Below are 26,524 nucleotides of genomic sequence, written 5' to 3' on the forward strand. Positions count from 1 at the left end.
AGCAAAACACAGTAATGAAGAATACTCTAAATAAAGGTGTGTTTCTGAAGCTGATCTGTTATAAATGTTTACAGTGGGAGTGAAAATTGGAACCAGCCAATTCCTCCTTAATGGGTACTTTGTGAAGGATAGCCCCTTAGCTGCATTGTAACTGCACAATCAGCTTGTTTTCCCTGTGAATCTCACCTTAGGGCAACCTTGGGAATTGCTGTACACCCAGGCATAGAAGCTTTAAGCAGAAATAGCAGTTGGAAGGGCAATCCCATCTTATCTATGCCCAGGTTGGCCCTTCATTTCTACCCCCAGAGGAATTCTAGTATAAGCCTCCCTCCCAACCTATAGCCATGTCATTAGACATGCTCTGCTGAGCTCTGAGATAGTTTGAATCCAATTTTTAAAGAGGAGGAACAGACAAGCTGAAGGAAAGACATGGGAGATGCTGAGGGAGGAAATGGCTGGGGAGAGGTGAAGCCTACTTGCCTTGTCTTCCACATTCCCTAACAACCTTGCAGAGCCCTCCTACCTATAACCTTCCTTTTAGTCCTTTTTCTCTTACCCAAGAACTCTTCGTTAGTCCCTGAGAGATACTGCTTCTAATAGCAACATCTCCTCAGAAGAAATTCCATTTGATAAACTTGGCAGGCATGTTGGGCACTTCTTTGGAAGGCTGTCCATTGTGTCTGCAGAATGTGAGAAAACCACTGTGGATAAACTACTAAAAATGTCTAAGAGAGATAACCTGAGTTGTTAGGGTTCACACAGTGCTGCAGTTTTTATGTTCCTGAACTTTTGAGTCACAGAAACTTACTTTTTCATTTGCTCCTGGAATAATAAGACTCTAGGGGGGAAGAAGAGTTGAAATAACTAAACTTACTCCAGGAGGTTAGTAAACTAACAAGGTATGAACATTGAGTGTGTGTGACCACCTTCACGGAGCACGAATCTTCATTATTTAGGCCAATGTCATGGCTAAAGCACTTGGGAAACCAAATTTGTAAGTGGGAGGTTACTGGGTGAGCAGAGCATTAGGGCAAGGATGGGGGTATGGGGCAAGTGAGCAGTTGTTGGGACAGTCTGCACTCTAGAGTAAAGAACATGAGTATGGAATCACAATAAGCTCTATGCAAAGGTTTGCTCCTCTGAGAAATTTTTACACTGAGCTCTAGTTTTCTCTTCTAAAAAAGCATAAGAGTATCTACCTTAAAGAATTGTGAAACTTCATAATTTTATAATGCATTTAACACACCCCAATTTTTGATTTTTAGAAAGTGCTTGGTAAATTATAATATAATCTAGTGTCTGTTGTCCCCTCCTCATCATTGTTAGGAGTTTGATTCATGCAAAAGCCTGGGAGTACATCCAGGCTCCACTGAAGAGCTCATTTTTGGAGCAGTTGGTAGGCTTAAGTCTTCCTGATGCAGTGACTCTTCTCTGGATATTGGCCAAATACTAACAAATGATTCCAATCTGATCTTCATCTTCCTAGATTCAATGCCAATGGGCCATTTTTTCCCTTTATGATATCAATGAAAAACATTTATAAATTACATTTTCATGTACCTGAAATTTGAGGGATGTGTTGTTTTCACTGGGAAATTTAAACCTCTCTGGACTCCATTTGCAAAATGGGGATACAAATGCCAGTGTGATAAGCTGAATGTGGATATTTGGGGATTGAATGAGAGAATTTAGTTGAAAATGCCTAGCGCTCTGTTTGGTGGCATTCTGGTTTCTTGAACAATGCTAACTGGATCTACCGCATATTTAAAAACAATTCCTTGGAGTGGTTACTCTCACTGAATTATATTGGATCATGTTAGTTTCTGTTGAAGGGAGTAGCATTTTCTGGCCTTGTCTCTGTGTAGGTAAGATATTCTATACTTTGAAGCCCTTGTGTCTGATATTATTGCCGCTTCAATTTAAGAGATAGGTAAAAGAAAATGGAGGGAAAAAAAATCTCTAGACCCTGAAAGCAAGGATAGAAGCCCTAAATCATCTTAGGTTATTTGTTTCAATAAAGATCTTTTCTATTTCAGTGAGTGATTCATTAGAAAGAAGGAATTCAAATTGGTGGTTAGTCATCTGAACATACTCCTTTGTATCAGTTATTTCCTCAAATCCAGAGTCTATTTTGTGTTTAATTATAAGTAGTTAGGTACACTGCCATGTAATGTAATCTTTATTTCGTCATTTCAGTGGAGCTTATTTTACAGAAAAAAAAAGTAGTTCATTTCCACAGACACATAATGGGCATATACTGTGCAAAAGTTTTTTTTCCTAACTTCCTAAATTTATTCTTCATTTTTTTTATTGTTAGTTCCCCAATACAAGTTTTTTTTCTATTGTACAGCATGGTGACCCAGTTACATATACATGTATACATTTGTTTTTCTCCCATTATGGGCAAAAAGTTTAATCAGGAAGTATCAGAATCAAACTTGTTTTAAAAAGACTGTCTATACTATCCATATAGACAATGAAGAAGGAAGTAAGTAGACATAAGGAAACATGGCTTGTTAAGACTGTGCAAAGATGAAAGCTAAGAGAATTTGAGAACTTATGGGTTCCTCTCAGAGGTATAACTTTTCATTACTTATCCTTTGATATTGTGTATTGCATGTGACTTCTGTTTCCTATTACTTTGGAATTCTGGCTCCAGGTTGTTGAATTTTCTGGAAATCTAAGCCTAGTGCAACTGGATTCTGAAGTAAATTGATGGTATTAATCAAGATTAACTTGTTTTGATCAACTATACCTTAATTTAAAAAAAAATTACAGGAGTTCCCGTCCTGGTGCAGTGGTTATCAAATCCACTAGGAACCTTGAGGTTGAGGGTTCAATCCCTTGCCTTGCTCAGTGGGTTAAGGATCCGGCGTTGCTGTGAGCTGTGGTGTAGGTTGCAGACACAGCTCGGACCCAGAGTTGCTGTGGCTGTGGTGTAGGCTGGTGGCTATAGCTCTGATTCGACCCCTAGCCTGGGAACCTCCATATGCCAAGGGAGGGGCTCTAGAAAAGGCAAAAAGACAAAATAAATAAATAAAATAAAATAAAAACTAAAATTTAAAAAATTACATTAAAAAAACCCTTGTTTCCCCCAAACTGGAAACCATTATGTGTGAATAGCTTGCCTATTTTTCTTATCTTTTCTTTAATGACTCTTATTCTCTCATAGAGCTTCTCCACAAATAAATGTTACCAATAAATAAAATACCAATATGAGTATTTCTGACTGAAATTCACAGGGGAGAATTAAAATTCAATAGCCGTTGCAAGAGACTCTATTTTTCACTCCTGCCGCCTAACTGCTGGGGAGTCAGTGATTGAAAAGTAAAGAAAATTATTTCTAAAACTCCTAAAAGTGAGAAATGAAACAAGTTTAAAGGGTTTTTTTTTTTTTTTGGTTTTGTTTTTTTTTTTTTTTCCAATTTTCTTCAGTGGAAGAAAAACTGTTTCGTTCCAACTTCATATTGTGTTCTTCCTTGTAATCCAATATTAGGGCATTATGAGGATGAGATTCTTATCTCTCTTAGTATAGTTGGAACATGTTTTGAAAGTTTGTAGGTGTTTGAAAAGGGAATGCTGCAAAGTGGAAATTCATAACCTTTGATTATAAATTGCACAATATCTTTCATGAGAGCATAAAGAGGCTTTCTTTTCATTATAGAAACACAGGGATTTAATACAGGTAGAAAGTAATTTTGATGCCCAGAAATATAATGCTCTGTGAATAAAGCCTCATTTTCCCTCAAAACATAAAAATAATATACAATCCGTCCTGTGTCTTTATAAATAAAAACCCACTCATAGGCATGTGTCCAAGCCGACCAAACAATACAGAAATGGAAATACCATATTTTTTTCCTGGAATTTCTTTACATTTGGATCAGCATGTGTTTATAACCTTTACAAATTGAAATTTGGGCCCACAGGAGAAAAGTGAGCTTTATTTTGAGTAGGAAAAACACTGCCTTAATAGTTTGACCCAAATGTCTCAATTTTTCTTTATGGATGAAAAAATAGTACAAGTAAACTGTCATGGTAATAAATAGCAAGCTATACAATTATATTTTAAACACAAATTTGGGTTTCCCCTTCCAATCCCGTGCCTCCCCCTCTTCCTTTTCCCACCATCCAAAAAGATGTCTCCCCAACTAAAGGCACCTGCTACATTGGATGTTTGCCAGAGCCCTAACAATAGAATGGAGTAATTAAAGCAGGTTCAGGTCGTAAGTCTCCATGACTGATTGTGGGTCCTTTCATCTTTCTAAACATTACTCTTCTCAGGTTTAAAAGACAAATAATAATATGAGAATTAGATGAATGTGTATGTGAAAGTGCTTGGTGAATCTCCATTCTTTGTTTTGTCTCAATCATATTTTTCTTTGATGAAAATTCCTTACCCATACTCCTTTTGTTTTTCCTTTCCAGGATATAATACCACTTTGTAATATACTATCCCACTACCTACTGTTCATTGAATCACAAATTTAAGTTCAGGTAGCACCAAATAGCAAAGCTCCAGGATAGAAGGCTAGAGGAACACTCTCTCTACTTAAGATTTTAACATTTTAATCAAAGATAAGTGCGTGTTAATGATTAAAATGTGAAAATTACAGAAGTTGACAAATTTAAAATCTCTTGAAGACTGCTGTGCTAGTTTTAAAGAGAGACACTTTTTAAACATACACAATTTTACACTGCAAACTTGTTTTACAATTTACTTTTAATGTAATACCAGCACATTTGTTCACTCAATATACAAATATTTGTTGAATGTCAATAAATGCTAGGTAATGTAGGCTCTGGTTTATAGCAGTAAATAATCTAGAGAAGGTATATATTAGAATTATAACCATTTCCATACTTGGAGACCTATCTCCGTGTGTGTGTGTGTGTGTGTGTGTGTGTGTGTGTGTGTGTGTGTTCGCGCGCGCACATAACACTTACAAATGCGCATTCAATCTGTTTCTAATGCTTGACAATTTGGGAGGGAAAAATTAACAAGCAATTTTCGGTGTTTATGTCTGAAACTGCACTGATACAAATATTAACTATTTTCAGGTCAAAATTATTTTTTATTTTACTAGATATTTCCAGATTACCTCATAGGAGGTTGTGCTAATTTAAACTTCCAGAAACAATAAATGTCTTATTGTATGACACAGTGAGCTCTCTGCTTAAATTTTAATAACCTTATAAATAATTTTCTGCATTGTCAGTTATTTCTCTTTTCATTGATATGTAGTGTTTTATATATTATCAATATTGGTCCTTTGGTTTCTAATTACATTGAAATTAGTTTCTTCAAAAGTTGTTAGCTGTGGGACTTCCAGTGTGGCTCACAACATAACTACTCAGCGTTGCTTCTACAGTGGCTGTGGCTGGACCCCTGGCCTGGGAACTTCCATATGCCACAGGTGCGGCCACTTAAAAAAAAAAAAAAAAAATTCTTACCTATGGAGTTCCCTTTGTGGCTTAGTGGTTAATGAACCCAGCTAGGACCCATGAGGATGAGGGTTCAATCCCTGGCCTCACGCAATGGATTAAGGATCTGGCTTTGCTGTGAGCAGTGGTGTAGGTTGCAGATGCAGCTAGGATCCAGCATTTCTGTGGCTATGGTGTAGGCTGGCAGCTGCAGCTCTGATTCAACCCCTAGCCTGGGAAACTCCATATGCCACAAGTATGGCCCTAAAAAGCAAAAAAATAAAAAAAGTTGTTGCCTCTCAGTTTATATTTTTTAAGGTAAACTGGTGATTTTTTTTTTTGGTATTTTGTTTGTTTGTTTTTTGGATCACACCCATGGCAAATGGAGGTTCCCAGGCTAGGAGTCCAATTGGAGCTGTAGCCGCCAGCTTATGCCACAGCCAGAGCAATGAGCGATCTGAACCGTGTCTTCTACCTACACCACAGCTTAGGGCAATGCCAGATCCTTAACCAACTGAACAAGGCCAGGGACTGAAACCACATCCACATGGATGCCAGTCGGGTTCGTTAACTGCTGAGCCATGATGGGACTGGTGATTCTTATTTTTATTTAAATTTATCAGTGTTTTTGTGACATTCAAATTTTGGCATAATTTAAGCATATCCTACTATCAAGTTATATCCGCTGAAATTTTCTCATTGAACTTTTTTTTTTTTTTTTTTTTTTTGTCTTTTGTCTTTTGTTGTTGTTGTTGCTATTTCTTGGGCCGCTCCCGCGGCATATGGAGGTTCCCAGGCTAGGGGTTGAATCGGAGCTGTAGCCACCGGCCTACGCCAGAGCCACAGCAACGCGGGATCCGAGCCGCGTCTGCAACCTACACCACAGCTCACGGCAACGCCGGATTGTTAACCCACTGAGCAAGGGCAGGGACCGAACCCGCAACCTCATGGTTCCTAGTCGGATTCGTTAACCACTGCGCCACGACGGGAACTGCTCATTGAACTTTTAATTGTTTACATTTAAATATTTGACCCACTCTGAATTTTGTTTAAGAAGTAAAGGCTCTAGCTTTGTTTCAAATTGCTTCCAGTTGTTCCATTGACACTTAATAGTTAAGTATTTCCTACCAAATTAAAGTGTTTTTATACACATTAAACTTCCACATATACTTGAATTTATCTTGGAATTATTCTGTTCCACAGATCTAATTTTTAGCCAGTATCATTACTCTGTTTATCACATGTCTTTATATTTTGTGGGTTTATTTAGCCATGGCTACACTTGAGATTTATCTGTTCACTATTGTATATTCTTCCAAATTAATTTAAAAATAATTTTGTTAGTATTTTTATGGGAGGGCAGCATTTCATTTCTCAGTTAATGTATGAAACATTGATAGCTCTACAACTTTGAATCATCTGGTTCAAGAATAAAATATATCACTTTATTCAAGTCTTCATCAGTTTATAATTTCTACAACTTCTATGTTAAGTTTATTCTCAAGAATTTTATGGTTTTATTGTCATAGTAAGTAGGATTTTTTAAATTAAATTTTTTATGTCATTGTTTTGAATTTAAAAATGTCTTAAGTTCTATTAAATTTGAATTTTATTGTTTGAGGTTTTATAGTAGTAATCTTATGAACTTCAAATGATTATAGTATTTGCTTTGTTATTTAAATATTTATAGTTTTAGTGTCCAACTTTATTTTTCAGCATATCCAGGATAATAATAAATAGTACTAATGATACCCTTAAGTTTTCCTTGACTTTATTTGGAGTGTTTCTAGAATACTGACATCAAATCTAAACAACTCATTGACCTTTGGTATTTTATATGTATATTATATGTATAATGAGTATGTTGGTATATGTATGCATGCATACATAAATATAAATCCATGCTTAAAGTATTATGTAATCTTATTAAGGATTTCTGATAGGAAAGTATGTTGGATTTCAGCAAATGCTTCTTAAGCATCTATTAAAGGGATTTTTATATGGTCTTTTTCTATTGATACATTCCAATAGTCAATTACAGTTACTGATATTGCTAATACTGAAATATCTTTACTTTTAGAGAATAAATCAAGTTTGTTCATAATGGATTATTCTCACAATGGACTTCTGGGTTTTGTTTAGTTTTTTTTTTCCTTTCATTGATCATAAGTGAAATTGGTGTAATTTTGTCATTTGGATGTGTTTACTTTCTCAGGATTTAGTATATGTTACTCTGGATTTGTGAAATAATTAGGTATCTTCCTTTATTTTGTTGTATTCTGAGATACATTAAATATCACAGGAATTATGTGTTCTTTTAAGAATAAAATAATTTAATTTTGAAACTGGTACTACTTCAGGAAGTAGCTCTTTGAGAACATTCTTAATATCCTCCTTGATTATTGACCTGTTTAAGATTTTTATCACTTCTTAAGTCAATATTGATAGTTTGTCTTCCTAGAAAATGAATCATTTTATTCAGGTTTTCAAACATTTAATTTCCTCCACAGCTGGGATTCTTTTCCCTTATCAAACCACAATCAGTATTTGTACTTTATCTTTGTCAGATTAGGATAGCTAGTGGTTATTTATCTTATCAGTTTCTCTTAAAGTACAAACTCTATAGTTTTTATTCCTATTTTTGTTTTCACTTGTAATTTCTTCTTTTTATCTTTTTCTTCTCTGTCAAATCTTCGGTAGAGACCTGCTCTTATCTTCTACCTGACAATAGTTGGGAAACAGGGTAAGTCCTAAAAGTTCTTGTTACCTTAATAGAGTTGCAATTTTATCCATAGTGAAGGAGGAAGATTTTGAGGGGAATTTTCTAGAGATTAGTCTGATCTCTGACTACTACAGTCTCATCAAAAGGATGTCATTAGTGAACTCTTTCAGAATTTTCAGCACCCACCTTCTTACCATTCTATTGCTTCTTATTATCTAGAATTGGCTTATAGTTTGGGCCTAACCTGAACTTTCTATGGGTGAACCAACTATAGCCTTAAGAAATAAAAATGAATCAGGAGTGCCCACTCGTAAGAATCGAACTGCACCAGCTCTGGTCACTACACAGGTGTATTCCATTCCCCCGGCCACTGTCAGTGCAGCCATTAAAAAAAAAAAAAAAAAAATCCCCATGAATATGTACGAATTTGATTTAACATGGTCTTTCTCATATATCTTTTTATAGAGAAACCTAATATCCTTTTTCTGGAAGTCTTACGAGCTGTCTGACCTTAGACAAATTGTTTAACCTCTTTGTACCTCAGTTTCCTCATCTGTAAATTGGAGATAATGTATATACCTTATCAGGTTATTATGAGGATGGAATGAGATAAATGAGATAAGTGAGTCAGTATTATTAAAGTGCATATGACAGACTTCAGTGAGCACTATTTTTGTGTTCATTTCAGAAAACCAGATTACTGTAGATGGCAGTAGGGTAGAATGATTATGTAGGAATTGTTTTGGTTCTTCTCATTCCCAATTCTGACACTTCCTAAAGTCAGAGATCCTTAGGGAAAGGAGCCCAGAGATAGAAAACTCTGTGCTGAATATCCAGGGATTTCAGGACTGACTGCTCACTCTTGACCTGTGGGCAGTAGCATCTGAAGGAGGCTGATTGTGACATGGCTGGTGGTTCACAGCTGATGAGGGCTGTGTGCCCCTGTGGTGACTGCTGCCACACAGGGGGCTGAGTGAGGATAAAACTTTCTTTCAAGATGTGATTTTAAAAATAAAAAGTGGAACTTTATTGAATCATTTTTGACAAGCCGTACAACTTTATCCCTTCCCATATGTCTGTTCAACAAAGACATGGAAATCAGGACTAACCTTACTTAGCACAGAGCAAATCAGCCGAAGGGCTTCAGGCCCAGAGAGCCTGGGAGAGAGAGAGAGAGAGCCCTAATTAGGAAGAATTCAGTCAAAGAATCTTGGGGTTTTGAGCCTGGAAGAGAATAAAGTAGTTCATGCCACTTTAGCTGAAGCTATTGGGGGAGTGGCGGGGGGGGCGGATTTAGTCAGTAAAAAAAGGATTTTAAAATGTTTAAAGAAAGCAAAAAACGGAGAACTTGAAGACCTTCTGTTCAAATTTCACATTCACTGAGGCAAGAGAGAAAATTTGTGGGGGAGGAGGGAAAAAGGAGATTAACACATGGTTTGCTCAAATATGGACCAAATGTTTTCCAAGCGTTCCAAACAATAGGAACTGAATTAGATTGTGTACACCAAGTCCTGACTCTATAAACCAAAAATTCACTCTTTAAAAAGAGATGAGGAGTTACCTGGTAGCTCAGCGAGTTAAGGATCTGGCATTGTTGCTGTTGTGGCTCTGGTAATTTATGTAGCGGAGGTTTAATCCCTAGCCAGGGAACTTCTGCATGCTGCAGGTGCTCCCCCACCACCACAAAAAATTGATGTTGTGGTAGTTCTAAGAAAGCAATTTAATGTTCTTAGAAAATACTGTTTAAATACATAATTTTATATGCTACTGCATACTCTGCTGCAGCATTACACAGTTGCTTAAAATACCCAAAGTATGCAAATAAATCCATCATACCTCATAGTTTAGACTGTAAATTACGGAGTATATTTAAAATTCCCTGGAGTTCCCATCGTGGCTCAGTGGTTAACTGGTTAACGAATCTGACTAGGAACCACCACGAGGTTGCCGGTTCAATCCCTGGCCTTGCTCAGTGGGTTAATGATCTGCTGTTGCTGTGAGCTGTGGTGTAGGTCGCAGATGTGACTCAGATCCTGCGTTGCTGTGGCTGTGGTACAGGCTGGCAGCTACAGCTCCCATTACACCCCTAGCCTGGGACTCTCCATATGCCGTGGGAGCGGCCCTAGAAAACAAACAAAAAAAAAAGCCAAAAATACATAAATAAATAAAATTCCCTACAGCTATTACTACATCTTTTACTGCCCTCAGCTTTCACCTTCTTCCCCACCTACCACCAATATCCTCTTGTAAAACCATTGGGGTTTTTCAGAGACCCTCTTCTTGAAGCCATGTGAAGAACACAACATATCTTTTTATGGCCTAATAACACTAGTCCAGAGAACACTGTGACAATATAATGAAAGATAGAGAAAAGAGAAGGTGCTATGTTGTTCAGCTTGATTGGTCTCCTTCGAGATCTGGAAACTCCCACACTTACTGCTGCCTCTGTTTTTCACTGTGTTCATTTCTTTCCATGGGTTGAATACTTGGGTATTGAAATCTCTTTTCAAAGATTTCTGTTGCAAAATATCCTCACAAGATTAAATTATCTAGAGGGGTCCCTCAGGTTTTTAACTGTGATTCAACTCAAACCTGCTCTTATTTCCATACATTGACCTAAACCATTAAAGCAATTTTACCAGCAAAATGGGTGTGTTTTGGGACAGCAAAGAATTGCAGTTGATGACAATTGATGACAAGCCATCTAAGGTGAACACAGGCAAGTCCATGGAACAAAGGAGAACGTTGTGTTACAGGTGAAGAGGAAATTGGGAGGGGCTGTTATAAACAAAGAGTCCAATAGAAATAAGTGGGAATTCCAAGTGTAGTGGCACTTCACTGGCTGAGCTATGACCGTCTTTCATTGGCTAGGCTGTTGCCAGCAAGGAGAAGTCTTCCTCCTGCTGGGTACTGAAGTCGTAACCTCCTCCTATCCTATTCCCATCTTTCAGCAGTTAGCAAAGGTTTAAACATAGTCAGTAGACCTTAGGCCATTCCTGAGGAACTGAAATGAGTATTTACCTAGGAGAGAGGTCTACCGCTTAATATTCCAATTTCCCCAAAATGAAAATGACTCTTAGGAAAAGTTTACATGTTGAAACTCTTTGTCCTAGAATCATGGCTCTCATTACAATAAATCCTAGAACCATAAGAATCTCAGCAGTACTTTGTGAAACTTCCTAGTCTCCCTGGAAGGTTCTGTTGGTATAGATACTGGGAATTTATACCTTTAGCAACCATACCAGGAATTCTGGTTTGTAGCCAAGTTTGAGATATACTGTACTAGCCAAGATAAGCTTACACTTGGGAAGCCCTGAAAAAAAAATGTATATTTTTTTCTCATTCAAAACAATTCATGCATTTCACAATCAAGGTCAGAGGAAATGGCTGATATTTGTGTAACACAAGACCCTTTATGCCATCATTAAACCACTATAATGATCGATTAATTTTAAAAGGGCTTAAACTAATTTTACCTTTTCATCTGTTTTTCTATCCATTGATCCATCCATCTCTATCCATTTATCAGACTTCCTATTCACCTATCTACAACCTACATATATATTACCAACATTGTTAATTTAAGACATTCCTGCATAAATAGTTTATTCCCTCTAAGCATATGTTACAGTAAGAATCACAACCAAAATTTTCATAAAACTACTTTAAGAATTACTTACTTCACTGAGTTTTTTCTTGGGTTGTAATATCTCTTGGAAATACCTTTTAGGTGTTGTTTGGCTTTTCTCATAAGTAATTTGCATAATCTAATAGACAGTTTTTGTGAATAGAAATAGTGACTTGCCAGGAGTTCCCATCGTGGCTCAGTGGTTAACGAACCCAACTAGTAACCATGAAGTTGCAGGTTCAATCCCTGGCTTCACTCAGTGGGTTAAGGATCTGGAGTTGCCGTGAGGTGTGATGTGGATTGAAGACTCAGCTTGGATCCCATGTTTCTGTGGTTGTGGTGTAGGCTGGTGGCTACAGCTCCAATTGGACCCCTAGCCTGGGAATCTCCATATGCCATGGGTGTGGCCCTCAAAGACCAAAAAAAAAAAAAAAGAAAGAAAAATAGTTGTTTATTATTGACTCTAAAGCTTTATTTTCTCATTTGTTATTTATTTTTTATTTTTGCTTTTTAGGGCTGCACTCATGGCATATGGAAATTCCCAGGCCACTGGTTGAATCAGAGCTATAGCTGCTGCCTGACACCACAGCCACAGCAAGACAGGATCCAAGCCACATTTAAAACCTACACCACAGCTCACAGCAATGCTGGATCCTTAACTCACTGAGTGAGGCTAGGGATCGAACCTGTACCCCTATGTATACTAGTCGGATATGTTTCCTCTGCACCACAACAGGAACTCTCATATTTTCTCATTTTTTAAACACTAGACCTTCTGTTTATATGCTTTTGTTGTTTCCTAAATATTCCTCTTTCCCCTTGGTATTTATCTTCCATACATAAAACTAAGCTGAAAACTTCCATCTTCTTAGTCATTACTCAGTCCATATCAAAAATGTTGAAGAATTTCATTCCCTAGTTTCTTAACCCATTTAAGCCTATTTGATCATTTGTCTGTTCCTTCCAATGTATCTTGAAGCTCTGATCCTCTGCTACTTGAACCTGAAGAAATGGGATTTTATTGGGTGCCACACAAAAGGGATTATGGAACTTCAAGATGTGGACTATCAGTGCAAAGCCAAAATAGCACTTATTCTTTCTCCATCTAAAGTGTTTGGCTGGCTCTTCATTTTTCAGTCATCAGAATCTGCATTTGACTTACCAGTTTGCTTTCTGTGAAGCTTTAGTTCTCTGAATTTGAATATTCCATTGGGACCCAAAGTTAAGAATCTAATGTAAATACCCACTTGGGATTTCCCCCAAATTTGCTGTTTTTTGTTGCAGTTATAGAAAATGCAAGTTCCTTTCTGAATAGAACTCACTTGTCACTCGGGACCTCAGCAGGTGGCCCCAGATCTGGAAAGGTAACCCACTGAAAATATTTATTCCAGAAATTCAGTTTTTGCCAGTGTGTCTGGAATTGATTGAATTGAAATCTACTGGAATATATTTTCAGTAGCAAAACTCTATATAAATCAAATAAAGTTATTCATCTATAATGCGACTTAAGACTGCCAAATGAATCATAATTCTTAGACCTCCTGGTCAGCACCCGCAAGCTAGTAAGGAAAATCAGATAGAAAAGGCAAAATAGAAATTTTTGGGCAGGAAGGACGCTATATCAATGGAGTTATTAAGGACCTAAAGGACTAGTGTCATTAACCTGTCAGGTGGAACCATAAATACTTGGGGATATTTCTGCCGATTAAACTAGAATCCCCTGGAGAGGAGGATCAGAGAATTGTTTCCTTAAATTGATGCTAGCCATTCACTAATAAGTTGAGATTCCCTCCATTCCATTTCCTTAGCCTAGTCTTTCTTTAGGTATGTAAATAATATTGATGAGGAGTTTGCTGTCTTTGACATTTGTCATGGTATCCATCATGTCCTGATCCAGACTCTGTTTTTCCTATGAAATACATTATGTTGGAACTAGCATTCAAACCCAGATCTATTAATAAAACCTATGACTAAACTTCTTTCTCTAAGATTATTTTTTTATGGAAGCAGTACACATATCTGATTTCAGGTGTTGGCTTTACTGCTTTCTCTCTTAGCAGGTAAAATGATTAGAGATTTCTGGGAGAATCATATCATTAGCCATATATGTTAGTAATGTATGCTCTGTAACATCCTCTGATATTGCCTCAGAGGAAGAAAGTAAACCAGGATCAGTTTCAAAGGAAACAACTAGTCTTTGGGAAGTATTCAAGTAAAGGGAGAAAGCTGGGCAATAAAGGTGGTTAGTAATCCATTCATGAAATTATTGGTTTTGAGCAACCTGGAAATGGCTAAAGAGGGGAACCCAGTTTTGCCTTACAATTTTCCAGTAAAAGTTCCAGTTGGTTAACAAATCTAGCTAAGAATTTTGTGCTTGAGAATAGAATACTGTTACATATACAGGCTAACGTGAGTTTGAAATGTCTTGTAATGTCTGCTAGTTCTATGTCTTTAAGATGTAGATTTTCTTGGAACGTTACAATTTTGTTTTGCTTGAGGTGTGACGGTTACCCTGAAATTATTATCTAGATCTGCATGCGCATCATTCTCATATAAAGGTAATTTTTACTTCAAGATTTTTCAGAAAGTTTAAGTGCTTGTAAGATGAACTGAAAGATAATGGCATAAATATTTTCAATTAATAATCAAAAGACCAAACATTATCTAAGTACACTAATAAATGAGTTCAGGGGTCCTTTTTGGACTTTTCAGAATGATCCAATTTTACTTTTCTTCTACCAAAACGAAAATGTTGACTTCTCTGTGCTTATTCTTGTAATGTTCATTGTGTTTTCTCTCATTTTTTTAATATTTTATGATACCTTTCTTAATTTCCAATATGCACAGCTCAATGTATTTTGTAAGCAATTTCTGTAAAGCTTTCTGGCAGTAAAATTCCTTTACATTTTAAATTAAATGTCACAGTGGGAAGAAAAAAAAAAATCAATGAAAAGAGCCAAGAATCTAAGCATTTCTATTGTTAATCACAGAAGATGCTTTACTTTCTGCCCTTTAATTAAAATCTACATTCCTCTTATCAGTTTTACTTTCTGCATTTGTGCCCCAGTGAATATCCAGTTTTATAGCTGATATACCAGGCTGGTATCATAATTGGATGAATAAGAAAAAGGAGTAAATTAAAAAGAAGGATAGGAGTTCCCTTGTGGGGCAGCGGGTTAAGGATCCAGTGTATCACTGCAGCAGCTCGGGTCTCTTCGATGGTGCAGGTTTGATCCCTGGCCCAGGAACTTTCACGTGCTTCAGGCAGGTCCAAAATAAATAAATAAAATAAAAAGTAAACAATAAAAGAAAATATTCACTCACATAATTTAAGAAGACTTTATTCCGTCTTATGCACCCACTGTGTGTATGTTCACTGTATAAATAGCATATGTAACTTGCATTTTAACCATCCCTAGAAAGCTGTTAGAAGCTAGGGTTTCTTTTGCTGAGAACAAATTGCTGACAGCCAAGGTTATGACTCTGGTGACATTTTTAGTAATAACTGAGATGCCAATAGAGTCATAGCTAAGGTCCTGACCCTGCTTCACTGAGTTGGACAATTGTGGCTCTCCCTCTAAGGTAGCAGATAATGATGCTCTCAGCAGGGCTACTCTAAGATTTTTGATACTTAACGAACCTGAAAAATACCTTCAGGCATGATTGAACAGGCCACTCCCTCTTAGAAGCCAGGCCTTTTTGAGGATCACTGATGGTTGAAGGGACAAACTTTTAGTGAAATTGACCATTAGGGGAGAAATAACCCATCCTTTTCTTGGACAAATAATGGTTCTTTGGTATTGGAGATGGGGACAAAACTTTTTTTTCACCTTTCTTGTCCCTTGATTTTTTTGCTCATGAAATATAGGGGAAATGTTGAGAAATGTGAAAATGTACATTTTGCTTTGTGGAATTCCAATCTCTTGTAGACTTGCTGATTTACATTGATTAAAATGACCATGAATGTATTAGCTTATATAGATTCTTTAGGATTTATTTTTATAACACTTATTTTATATGCTTGTTAATATTAGCATTATCCACCTTTTATGTGATATTCTTAAAAGAGGCTCAAGGACTAAAGTACTTCTCTAAAAGGAAGTGGAATAAAGTTCATGATTATTTTAATGAGTCACTGAAAAATGTCTGCTTTTCAAGCAGGGCTGTAATTCTTTAATCAAAGGCTGATGGTGATGAAAGAAAATTACATTATCTTACTACATCACTTATCTTGGATTCAAATGTGAAAAATGGCCTCATGGAAAAAAAAAGCATCAATTCTGCATTTGATGAGTTGAGCAGAATGAAAACATTTTAATTCCCAGTTCTGTCATTGACTAATTATATTGGAAAGGCATCTTTATTCCTCTCTCATATAGTATACATGTAGACAAAATCTTGTTTTATAATCTTTGGCTATGTCTTTTAGTTGAGATAGGGGTTTCTAAATTATTGCAGATGGTACTGAAGTCAAATAAAAGAAAAATATCAGAAGAGTCCAGGAAGAGAAACCAAGCCGTGTTCTGGGTTAATTGATGATTGGTTGGCCTTTTAATCGTTCTGGAGAAAGTCACTAAAATCAGATGGTGAACACCAAGGGTCTTAAGTTAACAGATCAGACCTTACTCACAGTTAATTTGGCTTAGATGCCAAGTCCTCTTGAGCAAGTTTATTAACTTTTCTGAGATTTAATATCTTTATCTATAAAATGGGGATAATATATATCTACCTTCCAGGATTTTTAAAAGGATCAACTTGATAATGTATATAAAGCATCTAGTAGTAATGCTAATAGTAGCTATTTATCTTAGAGGAATTTTATTTCTAACTATTTCCTGAAAAGTATGTAATTCTAAACTGAATAAAAATACATTCTCACACTGATTTTTCTTCGTTCAGCTTGTGTAATGATACAGGTGTTGAATGATTTACTTTGCATAGATTCTCTTCCTCTTTTCTCATAGAACCCAAGATACACCAGAATATTTTAAGAGGAAAAATAACAATCTTGTCATTAAAGTTTGATGTATTTACTTCATCTCTATTTAAATGATCAAAATCTGGAAAGTAATATGTCTACCATTATAAAAAAAAAACAAATGATTTCTCACTTATTAAGAGAGAAAATGAGCAAAAAAGACTGTAGATACTTTTCTATCAACTATCTCTTGGATTTTTACATTAAAAAATTCCAGTAGAGATATCAATAAAAATGTATTTAAAATTATGAAAAGGTATATTCCAGCCTAAATTATACCAGGAAACTTGACCTATGGGCCATTCAAACCCAGTATTCCAGACCCTGAATATGAGTGACAAGGACACAAAAATAATTTGGGAAAAAAATCAAGCTGGGAAAAAAATCAAGGAGGTTGATTCTAAAGACCCACCTTAAATTAGAATTTCTGTAAGAGCAGAGTTGTTAGCAAGATATGCAGAACCACTTTAACTATTAAGTGCTTTTTGCCTGTGCCCCCCCAAAATTTTAAAGACTTAATATATGTTTAACTACATATTGCAACTGACCCTCAAGTTGCACACACATATATTATGTTAAAGGTATAATTAGGGCTATCTGAAAAACAGAACCAATAGAGATTTATTATATATTTTTATTATGTGGAGACTTGATATAAGGATTTGGGTTATCCAATTATGGAGACTGAGGAGTCTCAAGAACTCAGTAGACAAACTGAAGACCCAAGAGGACCAGTGGTATAGTCCCCTTCTGAGTCTGAAAGCATGAGAAGTAGGAGAGCTTATGATGGAACTTTCAGTGGGGGTCATAGGCAGAAGAAAAATGTGAGTAAATGCTCCCTTACAGCTTTTTTGTTCTGTTCAGACCTGCAAGTAATGGGATGAGCGCATCCACATTGGGGAGGGCAATCTGCTTTACTGGGTCTACTGGTTCAAATGTTAATCCCATCACAAAATACCCTCACAGACACACCCAGGATAGTGTTTAACCTGGAGACCCCGTGGCCCAATCAAGTTGACAGATAAAATTACTCATCTTAAGTCCATCCCTTGCCAACTTGACATCTGTACACATCTTGAATCATACTGAATCTCCAAGTAAAGAAAATAACAAGATAATAGCTTTGCCTAACATGATATAACTACATTTCATATAATCACAAACACACTAACTACTTTTCCAGAAGAGCATGCATCACACACACACTCATGACAAAAACGGAAAGAAAAGTCCTATAGTCCTTGTCTTTATAATTGTTCATATAGTCATAGCTGGTATTTATAATTACCTTCTACTGTTCATCCTGCATTTCCTTTGCCTTCAGCGAGCACCTCAGTTGGCCATAATTCTTTGTATGGTGAGGTGACCCAACACCTCATTTTTGAAGGGTCTGGGCCATTTATAGTCCTTCCTAGTTTGGGTTGTTGTAATTTTCCATTTACCTAAATTGTAGGGCATAGTTATATTGAGGAATGTCGTAAGGGATCTTCTGTACTCCAGCTGTAGTCTTCCTTATATTCTGTTGTGGAGGAGCAGTCCACTTTCCCCTTGGGAGTCAGGATCGCTCACCCCAGCCACCACAGTATCTCCTTTCTTTGCCTGCTGATTAAGAGGCATTTAGAGTCCAAAGCGGCTGGGTGGCAGCCTTGCCTTCCAGTTCAGTGGAATCATTGTTGTGTCTCTTGGTGAAAGCATTACTCCTTTTGGAACTACGATCTAGGCCAGCAAGCATAAGATCGCAGGAACAGGAAGAAAAACATTCCTAATGAGTCGCTTAGATAGCAGTGAATGGTACCCATTTCTACACCTTGATTCTTAGACCCATGGCTATGAGAGAAACAGAAGCATGTATTGGACACAGATTCAGAGCATACACCACCTTCTGGAGGACCCAGCCCCAGCCCTGCAAAGTGTTGAAAACTAGCTGGCTCTGAATCTTCAAAAGGTCATTCTAGGAGTTTGCAGTGTGACTCATGGATTAAGGATCGTCATTGCCAGCAGCTGTCTTGTAGGTCAAAGCTGCTGCTAGGACTTGATCCCTGGTCTAGGAACTTCCATATGCCACAGGTGTAGCTTAAAAAGAAAGTCGTTCTACCATTCTGTCAAGCTACCTGCCTCAGGCTGGGTGGTGGGGGGGGGGCGTGTGATTGCTTATGGAGGTGGATCCCTGTGAACTCTATAACTAGGATATATACATTATATCCATAATGTAAAATAGTGAAGTTGTATTGCTGGCCTTGCCAACTGAAACCAGACTGCTTCTGCTGGGCCTTATTGACAGATGTGGAGAAGGAAAAAATGCATTTGCTAGATTAATAATTACATACCAGGTACCAGGGGATGTGTTAATTTTCTCAAGCACTGAAATCAGCTCTGCTACAACAGGACTACCGTTGAAGTCATCATCTGGTTAAGTTCATGATAACTCACTGTCATTCTCCAAAATCTGTCTCCTGCACAGACCAAATAGAGTCGAATGGAGATGTGGTAATAACAACCCCTGAAGCGTTCAAATCCTTGACGGGGGCACTAATATCTGAAATCTTTTTTAGAAATACAGTATTGCTTTTGGATTACCTTTTGGATTACCTTTCTCCTAGGTAGAAATAGTTCCAGTGGCATCTACTTGGCCTTTAACCTCCATAAGGACCCTCACTTCACAGTTCAGGGAAACAACGTGGGGATTCTACCCTCTGCTAAATACATCACGCAATCTGAAACTGGAGAAATAACCACAGAATGGGGCTGGGGACCCACTAGGGCTCCCTTTGAGATGGACCTAAGCTAAAATTTCATTGAGCACCTGACCTCAACAAACCCCTGCTCTGACTAGTGGACCAGAGTAATGTTTTGGGTCTCCTGGAATTAGTGTTAGTTCAGAGCCAATATCCAGTAGTCCCCAAAAGATCTAATTATTGTCTTTCCCCTAGTGTGTAGTTACCTTGTTAAAAGGCTGTAGGTCCCTTTAGGGAAGTTGACATTATAAAATTTGGGCAATGCACTTGAGTGTCCTTCCTCAAAGGGACCTGTTCTCCCCTTCCCTAGAAGAGTTCTGGGTCTGCAAACTGGCTCAATTCTTGGAATTTATTGAGGGTCCATGACTTTTGGTTTTTATGATTCAGGTTAGACTTTTTTTCACTTGACCTAGAACCATTCTGCTTATAAGAATCAAGTGAGCATTATTGTAGATTTTCTATCCTTTTCACTCCTAGGAACACCATGACCAACCAGACAGGCTGTAAGTCTGAACTGCCGCTTTGACTGTGCTATCCATCACAGTAACTACGTCCACCTTGCTTTAGGCAGTTGAGTGTCACCCCTTGGCCCCTGCCACCCCAGCCTCCTGTTACTACCAATGCATTTAAACATCCCAATTCGGTGACTGTAATTTTCCTCGTAAGTAGAAATTTTCACCACTCTCCTCTGGCCTACAGAGAAGAGTGATCACAGAGTGCTTCAAAACCGCCAGGGCTCTGCTCACAAATTTGTATCTCACAGTAGTGGTGAAAGGCATACATCTTCAGGACCCTCCAGTGTGGATATGTCTGAAATGACAATTCCATGCTCATACATAATCCTCATAAGCCTTTCAGTCTCTTCCACTACGTGAAAACCAAGTTATGTCAAGCACTTCTAGTTCACTCACTGAGGGACACTTTGTGGTTCCTGTTTCATCTCATCAACCAAATTGTTAAAGCCATAACACCTGGAGCTACAATATTAAATATAGAATTTCTGCTTAATGATATCAGTAAATAAATGGGCCTGATCCAACTTTGTTTCTTCCACCATTACATCACAACTGTAGTATCTATTCTAACACACATTCCCCAGACTTATCTTTATAAATTAGAAAATTGAAATAATGCTCTCAGAGGGTAGAGCACCTCCTCCTGGTCACACTTGGTACTTTGCCTTTAGGGGCCTGCTGGAATTTAAATCTGGTTATAAGTCTAGATTCAAAAATGGGTGGTGTCTCTGGAGGGAAATGGCATTGCCTTGCTTGACAACTGCCTCAGAGGAGGCATTACTGTTTCTTCAGGCTATGAAAGTTAGTCCCATAGCATGGGAATGGAGAGGCTATTTATTGCCCTTGAGTTGGGCAGGCTACACCCACTGGGGTTGGGAAAGCCTGCTTGACTGGCAAAGAAGATGCTTCAGAATTGAAAGGGTAGGGAGTTCCCATGGTGGCTCAATGTGTTATGAATCCAACTAGTATCTATGACGATGTGGGTTTAATCCCTAGCCTCGCTCAGCGGGTTAAGGATCCAGCGTTGCCATGAGCTGTGGTGTAAGTAGCAGACACCGCTCAGATCTGGTGTCGCTATGGCTGTGGCATAGGCTGGCAGCTGCAGCTCTGATTCGACCCCTAGCCTGGGAACTTCCATACACAATGGGTACAACTCTAAAAAGAAAAAATAAATAATTTAAAGACTAAATGTCCCTGCTTTCATCAGCATTTTCCCATATGTCCCCAACTTTCAGGATCCTATTCTTTTGCACTCAGTGCTTTAGTTTAATAGTAGACACCCTGAAAGACTGGAAGTTCAACTTGCTTGTAATTCAGGCAATCACAGGATGAGATTCAGCTCTTGAATTTCCACAAGCTCAGCCCTGAGGCTACAGGAAACAAAGTCTCCTTTGGGGCACATGTAGAAGGTTTCAGCTTTATTTGTGCAGTGTTTAAACTAGGAGTTTGAATCCCTGAGCTCATCCTTCTCTTTCACCACTTTGTCCAGTAGTAACATTAGGAGCAAGAGGCCAGGCTCAGTATATTTGTTAGTTTTCTTTTTTTTTTTTTTGTCTTTTCTAGGGCTGCACCCTCAACATATGGAGGTTCCCAGGCTAGTAGTCTAATCCTAATTGGAGCTGTAGCCCCTGGCCTACGCCAAGGCCACAGCAACTCAGGATCCAGGCTGTGTCTGCGACCTATACCACAACTCCCAGCAACGCCAGATCCTTAACCCACTGAGTGAGGCCAGGGATCAAACCCTCAACCTCGTGGTTCCTAGTCTGATTCGCTAACCACTGAGCCACAGTGGAAACTCCTCATTAGTTTTCTTAAAATGTTCAGACCCTTTCTTAAAATGTTAACATAGCCAGTAACTCAGTTCTTTACTTCTAAAAAAATGATTGATTAGGAGTGTCCAATGGAGGTATTTTACATACACCTATTGTCAGATCATGCTATGGATTATTAGTGCTCTCTTTCCTACTAGAAATGCCTTTACATCTAATCAGATTAGAGAGCCAATTCTGGAAAACCCAGAACCAAATCAGAAAACAAACCTTCACATTCTGTTCCTCTAGAACCACTCTCAGTGCCAAAATCCATGTTTAGTCATAGTCCTTCAGGTAAACATGCACTATTAGGATGAATGGGTATATGAATAATGTATATTTATATAGAGTGATATGTGTATATATATAATTAATAATGTGTTTAATAGCTGGATAATTCAAAGTCGGCAAAGATCTAAAGTTTGTTGCATGTTTTTGGTGGAGTCTGCCAGCCTCTACAAAGTAAAGTACTAGATGTCACTACTAGTACCTTAGAGCTGAAAAAAATCCTTGAAATATTATTTCTCCTTCCTGTACTTATCAGACTTTATCAAGTGCTGACTGTGCTCAGTACCTGACCATACAGGCTTCTCTTCTTGGGGGAGCTTACACTTCTGTGAAGGATAAAAAACAGCATCTAAGTAAACAATATAATTAATGAGATCATTATGGTTATAATAAAGGCTAGGAAAGAAACTATGATGGAAAAGAGAATCATTCGTAAATAGCTTAGATTAAGTGATGGGGTTGGGCACTGGCCTTTTTGTGACACTGTGTTGAGATTCAGCTAGGGGAAGCTCTGGATGACCATGTTTGAAGTTGAGGAAACTATGTAAATAAAAGATCATGTTGTTGAGTGAAAAAGAGGGAAAACTTGAAGCTGGTAAGAATGGAAGACAGGCTAGGGTACCATTCTAAAAATCCATTAGTGGGATGTGGGAGAGTTTAAAGAATGGTAGTGACATGATATGATTTTTTTGTTTTGAATTTTATTGTTGAGTAGATTATAGAGCCATAGCATTCACAAATGAGATGGTATAAGAAGGTTTTGCTTTGTTCTTTCCCCATTTTTGCCCTGAGTCCATTTTTCTATTTCTCTTTGTCTCTGTTATACCACTTGCTCCCTGTAGTCTTGACTTTTTTTCTTTAGTAATTTTACTTGAATTCTACCAGTTTGCGTTTCGTCTCTTCTCATTGTCCAAACATCTCGCCCTTGAGTTTTTATGTTTCTTCTTTAAGAGTCTTCTTTTCTGGTGATCACTTCATATATGTAAGACTGGCGAAATACTTGATACCGATGTTTACATGTTCCATTGTGAATTTTTTGAGAGTATTATTTCATCCATTGTTGCATTTTGCTGCTTCTAACCACCTTCTTCATAGAAATATTTATAACTATACTGTGTCCAGTACTGTTTTATTACTTGTGGTTTAATGGATGAGATTTCACTGAATCAGCTGTCTGCGAGGGGTACCTGTTTGGTGGTATAGATAGCTTTGCAGTTCAAGGGCTCCCACTTCGTCTTTTCAGATGTAGACTGTTTCTTTCCTGTGTGGACACTCTGAGTTTTTCTCTATGGACAGCTTCATTTTGGCACTCAAAGCCTAAGGCATCCAATAGTTTCTGCAGCCAGCTCTGGATACCTTTGTCCCTGTTCCTTCATTAAGGCTGTCATTCTTGAGGTCCAAGGCAATCTTCAAGTGTAGGATTGTTTTTTATTGTCATTGTCTTTAATTTGGGACAACTGTTAGATCACCTTGGCAGCTGCTCTTGCATGGCAGCCTCCTTAGCACTCTGTCCTGTTAATTGAATATCCAGTGTCAACCTTAGATTTTACACATAAAGGAATTCCTCACACTTAGGAGGAGTGTCTGTGCTGTGCTTTTGGGCATCTGCTACCTCTAAGTCTCTAGGCATTTTTCACTCACTTGCCTACCCTCCCAGGTGGCTTTGCAAGATCCTAGCAACATTCAGTACCAGTAAAGTGTTATTTGGAGTTGTAACTTGTTTCCTAATATGTCTGGAAGCAGAAATTGAGTAGCATTTTTTTAAAATGTTATATTTGTTTGTTCTCTTCATGCTTAATGGTTTCCAGGAGGAGTAATGTTATTTTTAGGTAATCTATAATGATATAAGAGATAAATAACCATGTTATATTTATTGATTTTCTCTTTTCTTCCTCTCTCCCTCCTTTCTCCCTCCCTTCCTTCCTTCTTGTCTTTCTTTTCTTCCCTTTTTTGCTTTTCTCTCTTTCTTTCTCCCATGTGGCTGCTAAGTGAAAAAAGAGTGAAAATGGATTGCAGGAGATGAGAGTGGAAATAAGGAGAAGAATTTGAAATGACTTCGGTAGTCCAGGCTACAATAATGGTAGCTTAGGCTACAGCGTGGCAGTCAGATGATAAGTCATTAGATTCGAGCTATCTTTCAAAGGTAGAGTGGATAGGACTTGGTGTATTGGAGTGGTGTGTAAGGGAGAAAAAGAAATCCAGGAAAAGTCGTAATTTTTTTTTTTCTTAAATTTTGAGGGACTAGGATAGATGGTGGTGCTATTTATTGAGAGTTCTTTTTGGATGTGCCATTTTAGTATAGTGGAAAATATTTTAAGACATCTGAGAAGAAATGGCAAATCTGACACTAAATTGATATTCCAGGACTGGAGATATAAATTTGAGTATCAGTAAATTACAGATGTCATTTAAAACAGGAAATTTGATAAAATCATATTTGGAGAGAGGGTAGTGACCCTAATGTCCCCCAAACCAAACCCTAAAGGACAACAACATTTAAAAATAAGGAAAATAGTGGAGCGAGCAAAGGAGATTGAAGAGGAGTGGCACTGAGGTAGACAGAAAACCTCATTTCACTCACAGGGAGTCTTGAGTTCTATGACCCAGCCTCCAATCTGCCCATCATTGCTCCCTGAGCCTGTCTTTTAACATTCTGCTCTTCTACTCAGTGATCTAAGATAAGTAATCCTTCAGAAATCACTCTTAGTGTGCAGGTTTACCGGACAGGTAATATTAGATTTAATTTTTTCAACTATCTGTATGTGGTTAACTTCAATTTCATATGTCGAGTCCAGATCATGTCTCAGAGCTCACATATCATCCTTCTAATTGACAGTGCTCCTTGACTGTTTAATAGGATTTCAAACATATTTCCATAATTATTGGGCAGACATTTAATATGGAAAATAGGTAATTATTTTCTAGTTTTTGATGATAAACCAAAGTAATAAATCCCTTCCCCAATTTAAATATAAAATAAATCAGTTGCAAAATGTATAATGATGTATAATGTGCTATTAATAAGCTGGTATCTCCTTAATTATATACATAATCAAGAAATAACAATTAAATATTTCATATCCTTTTTTGTTCTTTTATCTTCTTAATTGCTTCAGAGGTTACTTGTGAATTAAGACGATCTTAGCTTTCTTGAGCAATTTTGTTCAAATAATCCTCTTCTTAGTGAATGTCAGCTGCTTGGTAGTTTGATATTATAAGGCTGATGCCTATTTCTGCCTTCCTCTGTATTTGTGACTTTTAAGTTGCTTATTCTTTAGTGTATTTATGTTTTTAAAAAATGTGTGTACTAAAAGCCTTACTCACAGCTCACTGGGTTTTCTTTATGAATGTGGAGATTACCTTTTGATGGACAGAAATGTCTGCTTGCGCTGATGTGATGTCTGTTTGGAATAAGTGTCTGCTCTTGATATTCACAAAAGTGCCCATTGCAAGCAACTAGGTCAAGGTCAGCTTTCCCCTTGAAAAGTGTATCATCCAAAGGAAGGGCATGAAATGTTCAGGAAACTTAATGACATCAAATTATATTTCCCTTCATGGAACAGCAGACTTAAAACTCAGTCTTTTCATTGAGTCAAAACACGAAAGGCAAAAGCATTTGTACTTTTATTACATGTGAAAAACTTGATTTATTAAAATGATAGGCTTTGATGTAAAGGAATAAAAATGTATAAAGTAGTTACTAGATAATTTAAGTTGTACTTGGAATTTTTTTTATCCTTCAGACTGTGTAACCTCAGGAAATCTAAAGACCTGGCCAGAGAAATGAAAATTGTCTCACTGAAGTATTTGAAATGGTTATAACTCAGATAGCCATAATCCATGGTATCTGTCTTCTTGATTTAGAAAGTCCCTTTAAATCATGCTTTTGATGGGAAGATATAGTAAGGTTTGCAAAGATCACATTTCTTAAACACTGAGAAAGATTTTTTAAAGATATTATCTCATTTTATTTTAAAGAGCTCTACAAACAGGTGTAACAATTTATATATTGATAACCCATGTATGTTCACAGAAATTTTGAGATGTTTTCAATAATTCAGCCAATAAGCTAGAAAATAAAATCAGGATCAAACACCGATAGCAAATAGAAACACAGATAGCAAACAGCAAATAGACATGATGTGGGAAGGAATCATATGTATACTACAGGCAAACTTTACATGTTTTACTAAATTTGGTAAAATAAGTTACTAACATTAGGCTGCATATTTAACTTTGAACTTTTTGGCACAGAGCATAACTATACCTCTTTTACAATGGAAAAGACTGAAGTTCAGAGAAGTTACCTAATTTACCCAAGGGCACAGCACTTGAGCAGCAGAGCTGAGTAGTAGAGCTGAGATCTGATCTTGCATTTCAAGCCTTGATCCCTCCAATCTATGCTCTTTCGCTCACAGTGTGC

At 37.4% G+C, this 26,524-nt stretch overlaps 1 protein-coding gene across 18 annotated transcripts in view; it reads left to right on the forward strand.

Annotated features, from left to right (window-relative positions):
* Positions 1-26,524, forward strand: part of LINGO2 (leucine rich repeat and Ig domain containing 2) — a 1,289,481-nt gene that overhangs the window by 1,085,270 nt on the left and 177,687 nt on the right. Inside the window, exon 1 of one of the 18 annotated variants that reach the window (XM_084979867.1) lies at positions 8,125-8,167. The exons of the other annotated variants lie outside the window; for them this stretch is intronic. The gene's annotated coding sequence lies outside the window, so the exon portion shown is untranslated. Of the gene's footprint in view, positions 1-8,124; positions 8,168-26,524 lie in introns of those variants that run through there. 18 annotated transcript variants of the gene reach the window in all.

The sequence above is a fragment of the Sus scrofa genome, chromosome 10 (genome assembly GCF_054392235.1).
Source record: "Sus scrofa isolate SSC_HxYL_T2T_F1_AM1 chromosome 10, Sscrofa_HxYL_maternal_Yorkshire_Landrace_v2.0, whole genome shotgun sequence".
Lineage (NCBI taxonomy): Eukaryota > Metazoa > Chordata > Mammalia > Artiodactyla > Suidae > Sus > Sus scrofa.